Source organism: Osmia lignaria, unplaced genomic scaffold, assembly GCF_051020975.1.
Source record: "Osmia lignaria lignaria isolate PbOS001 unplaced genomic scaffold, iyOsmLign1 scaffold0013, whole genome shotgun sequence".
In the NCBI taxonomy this organism is placed as follows: domain Eukaryota; kingdom Metazoa; phylum Arthropoda; class Insecta; order Hymenoptera; family Megachilidae; genus Osmia; species Osmia lignaria.
Genome location: NW_027478167.1, coordinates 12,856,228 through 12,862,003, shown reverse-complemented (window position 1 = coordinate 12,862,003; position 5,776 = coordinate 12,856,228).

Genomic DNA, 5,776 nt, shown 5'->3' with positions numbered 1-5,776 from the left:
ATCAAGATATTTTAAAGTTCCGAAGCCGCACCAACATAATAGAGATACAGAAACACCGTGGCCCCTTTCTTTGAGATAACTCTGCACTACTGCGAGCTGGAAATGCCACTTCCAGTTTAGCTGTGCAGAAGAAGAACAACAAGAAGAAGAAATATCTCGAAATATGTCCGTCAGACCCCTTCCCTTGAGATAAATCTGCAAATATCTCGGAAACGAAGCGAGCTATGGCAAAATGTTAAGAGACCTTTTTTGTAGAGAATTATGTTTCCCACAATTTACGTTCTATGATATTTTTTGATCAGAAGCGTAGTTTTCGAGATATATCGAGATATTTAAAAGATCCGAAGCCGCACCAACATAATAGAGATACAGAAACACCGTGGCCCCTTTCTTCGAGATAACTCTGCACTATTGCGAGCTGCAAATGCCACTTCCAGCTTAGCTGTGCAGAAGAAGACCAACAAGAAGAAGAAATATCTCGAAATATGTCCGTCAGGCCCCTTCCCTTGAGATAAATCTGCAAATATCTCGGAAACGAAGCGAGCTATGGCAAAATGTTAAGAGACCTTATTTGTGGAGAATTAAGTTTCCTACTTTTTATGTTCTATGATATTATTTGATCAGATGCGTAGTTCTCGAGATATATCAAGATATTTAAAAGTTCCGAAGCCGCACCAACATAATAGAGATACAGAAATACCGTGGCCCCTTTCTTTGAGATAACTCTGCACTATTGCGAGCTGCAAATGCCACTTCCAGCTTAGCTGTGCAGAAGAAGAACAACAAGAAGAAGAAATATCTCGAAATATGTCCGTCAGGCCCCTTCCCTTGAGATAAATCTGCATATATCTCGGAAGCGAAGCGAGCTATGGCAAAATGTTAAGAGACCTTTTTTGTAGAGAATTATGTTTCCTACAATTTATGTTCTATGATATTTTTTGATCAGAAGCGTAGTTTTCTAGATATATCTAGATATTTGAAAGTTCCGAAGCCGCACCAACATAATAGAGATACAGAAACACCGTGGCCCCTTTCTTTCAGATAACTCTGCACTATTGCGAGCTGGAAATGCCACTTCCAGTTTAGCTGTGCAGAAGAAGAACAACAAGAAGAAGAAATATCTCGAAATATGTCCGTCAGGCCCCTTCCCTTGAGATAAATCTGCATATATCTCGGAAACGAAGCGAGCTATGGCAAAATGTTGAGAGACCTTTTTTGTAGAGAATTAAGTTTTCTACTTTTTATGTTCTATGATATTTTTTGATCAGATGCGTAGTTCTCGAGATATATCAAGATATTTAAAAGTTCCGAAGCCGCACCAACATAATAGAGATACAGAAACACCGTGGCCCCTTTCTTTGAGATAACTCGGCACTACTGCGAGCTGGAAATGCCACTTCCAGTTTAGCTGTGCAGAAGAAGAACAACAAGAAGAAGAAATATCTCGAAATATGTACGTCAGGCCCCTTCCCTTGAGATAAATCTGCAAGTATCTTGGAAACGAAGCGAGCTATGGCAAAATGTTAAGAGACCTTTTTTGTAGAGAATTAAGTTTCCTATTTTTTATGTTCTATGATATTTTTTGATCAGATGCGTAGTTCTCGAGATATATCAAGATATTTAAAAGTTCCGAAGCCGCACCAACATAATAGAGATACAGAAACACCGTGGCCCCTTTCTTTGAGATAACTCTGCACTATTGCGAGCTGCAAATGCCACTTCCAGCTTAGCTGTGCAGAAGAAGAACAACAAGAAGAAGAAATATCTCGAAATATGTCCGTCAGGCCCCTTCCCTTGAGATAAATCGGCAAATATCTCGGAAACGAAGCGAGCTATGGCAAAATGTTAAGCGACTTTATTTGTAGAGAATTAAGTTTCCTACTTTTTACGTTCTATGATATTTTTTAATCAGATGCGTAGTTCTCGAGATATATAAAGATATTTTAAAGTTCCGAAGCCGCACCAACATAATAGAGATACAGAAACACCGTGGCCCCTTTCTTTGAGATAACTCTGCACTATTGCGAGCTGCAAATGGCACTTCCAGCTTAGCTGTGCAGAAGAAGAACAACAAGAAGAAGAAATATCTCGAAATATGTCCGTCAGGCCCCTTCCCTTGAGATAAATCTGCAAATATCTCGGAAACGAAGCGAGCTATGGCAAAATGTTAAGCGACTTTATTTGTAGAGAATTAAGTTTCCTACTTTTTACGTTCTATGATATTTTTTAATCAGATGCGTAGTTCTCGAGATATATAAAGATATTTTAAAGTTCCGAAGCCGCACCAACATAATAGAGATACAGAAACACCGTGGCCCCTTTCTTTGAGATAACTCTGCACTATTGCGAGCTGCAAATGCCACTTCCAGCTTAGCTGTGCAGAAGAAGAACAACAAGAAGAAGAAATATCTCGAAATATGTCCGTCAGGCCCCTTCCCTTGAGATAAATCTGCATATATCTCGGAAACGAAGCGAGCTACGGCAAAATGTTAAGAGACCTTTTTTGTAGAAAATTTGGTTTCCTACTTTTTATGTTCTATGATATTTTTTGATCAGATGCGTAGTTCTCGAGATATATCAAGATATTTAAAAGTTCCGAAGCCGCACCAACATAATAGAGATACAGAAACACCGTGGCCCCTTTCTTTGCGATAACTCTGCACAATTGCGAACTGCAAATGCCACTTCCAGCTTAGCTGTGCAGAGGAAGAACAACAAGAAGAAGAAATATCTCGAAATATGTCCGTCAGGCCCCTTCCCTTGAGCTAAATCGGCAAGTATCTCGGAAACGAAGCGAGCTATGGCAAAATGTTGAGAGACCTTTTTTGTAGAGAATTAAGTTTCCTACTTTTTATGTTCTATGATATTTTTTGATCAGATGCGTAGATCTCGAGGTATATCAAGATATTTAAAAGTTCCGAAGCCGCACCAACATAATAGAGATACAGAAACACCGTGGCCCCTTTCTTTGAGATAACTCTGCACTATTGCGAGCTGCAAATGCCACTTCCAGCTTAGCTGTGCAGAAGAAGAACAACAAGAAGAAGAAATATCTCGAAATATGTCCGTCAGGCCCCTTCCCTTGAGATAAATCTGCAAATATCTCGGAAACGAAGCGAGCTATGGCAAAATGTTAAGAGACCTTTTTTGTATGGAATTATGTCTCCTACTTTTTATGTTCTATGATATTTTTTGATCAGACGCGTAGTTCTCGAGATATATCAAGATATTTAAAAGTTCCGAAGCCGCACCAACATAATAGAGATACAGAAACACCGTGGCCCCTTTCTTTGCGATAACTCTGCACAATTGCGAACTGCAAATGCCACTTCCAGCTTAGCTGTGCAGAAGAAGAACAACAAGAAGAAGAAATATCTCGAAATATGTCCGTCAGGCCCCTTCCCTTGAGATAAATCGGCAAGTATCTCGGAAACGAAGCGAGCTATGGCAAAATGTTGAGAGACCTTTTTTGTAGAGAATTAAGTTTCCTACTTTTTATGTTCTATGATATTTTTTGATCAGATGCGTAGATCTCGAGGTATATCAAGATATTTAAAAGTTCCGAAGCCGCACCAACATAATAGAGATACAGAAACACCGTGGCCCCTTTCTTTGAGATAACTCTGCACTATTGCGAGCTGCAAATGCCACTTCCAGCTTAGCTGTGCAGAAGAAGAACAACAAGAAGAAGAAATATCTCGAAATATGTCCGTCAGGCCCCTTCCCTTGAGATAAATCTGCAAATATCTCGGAAACGAAGCGAGCTATGGCAAAATGTTAAGAGACCTTTTTTGTATGGAATTATGTCTCCTACTTTTTATGTTCTATGATATTTTTTGATCAGACGCGTAGTTCTCGAGATATATCAAGATATTTAAAAGTTCCGAAGCCGCACCAACATAATAGAGATACAGAAACACCGTGGCTCCTTTCTTTTAGATAACTCTGCACTATTGCGACCTGGAAATGCCACTTCCAGTTTAGCTGTGCAGAAGAAGAACAACAAGAAGAAGAAATATCACGAAATATGTCCGTTAGGCCCCTTCCCTTGAGATAAATCTGCAAATATCTCGGAAACGAAGCGAGCTATGGCAAAATGTTGAGAGACCTTTTTTGTAGCGAATTAAGTTTCCTACTTTTTATGCTCTATGATATTTTTTGATCAGATGCGTAGTTCTCGAGATATATCAAGATATTTAAAAGTTCCGAAGCCGCACCAACATAATAGAGATACAGAAACACCGTGGCCCCTTTCTTTGAGATAACTCTGCACTAATGCGAGCTGCAAATGCCACTTCCAGCTTAGCTGTGCAGAAGAAGAACAACAAGAAGAAGAAATATCACGAAATATGTCCGTTAGGCCCCTTCCCTTGAGATAAATCTGCAAATATCTCGGAAACGAAGCGAGCTATGGCAAAATGTTAAGAGACCTTTTTTGTAGCGAATTAAGTTTCCTACTTTTTATGTTCTATGATATTTTTTGATCAGATGCGTAGTTCTCGAGATATATCAAGATATTTAAAAGTTCCGAAGACGCACCTACATAATAGAGATACAGAAACACCGTGGCCCCTTTCTTTGAGATAACTCTGCACTAATGCGAGCTGCAAATGCCACTTCCAGCTTAGCTGTGCAGAAGAAGAACAACAAGAAGAAGAAATATCATGAAATATGTCCGTTAGGCCCCTTCCCTTGAGATAAATCTGCAAATATCTCGGAAACGAAGCGAGCTATGGCAAAATGTTAACAGACCTTTTTGTAGCGAATTAAGTTTCCTACTTTTTATGTTCTATGATATTTTTTGATCAGATGCGTAGTTCTCGAGAAATATCAAGATATTTAAAAGTTCCGAAGCCGCACCAACACAATAGAGATACAGAAACACCGTGGCCCCTTTCTTTGAGATAACTCTGCACTATTGCGAGCTGCAAATGCCACTTCCAGCTTAGCTGTGCAGAAGAAGAACAACAAGAAGAAGAAATATCTCGAAATATGTCCGTCAGGCCCCTTCCCTTGAGATAAATCTGCAAATATCTCGGAAACGAAGAGAGCTATGGCAAAATGTTAACAGACCTTTTTTGTAGAGAATTAAGTTTCCTACTTTTTATGTTCTATGATATTTTTTGATCAGATGCGTAGTTCTCGAGATATATCAAGATATTTAAAAGTTCCGAAGCCGCACCAACATAATAGAGATACAGAAACACCGTGGCCCCTTTCTTTGAGATAACTCTGCACTATTGCGAGCTGCAAATGCCACTTCCAGCTTAGCTGTGCAGAAGAAGAACAACAAGAAGAAGAAATATCTCGAAATGTGTCCGTCAGGCCCCTTCCCTTGAGATAAATCTGCAAATATCTCGGAAACGAAGCGAGCTATGGCAAAATGTTAAGAGACCTTTTTTGTAGAGAATTATGTTTCCTACTTTTTACGTTCTATGATATTTTTTGATCAGATGCGTAGTTCTCGAGATATATCAAGATATCTAAAAGTTCCGAAGCCGCACCAACATAATAGAGATACAGAAACACCGTGGCCCCTTTCTTCGAGATAACTCTGCACTATTGCGAGCTGCAAATGCCACTTCCAGCTTAGCTGTGCAGAGGAAGAACAACAAGAAGAAGAAATATCTCGAAATATGTCCGTCAGGCCAGTTCCTTTGAGCTGAACCTGCAAATATCTCGGAAATGAAGCGAGCTATGGCAAAATGTTAAGAGACCTTTTTTGTAGAGAATTAAGTTTCCTACTTTTTATCTTCTATGATATTTTCTGATCAGA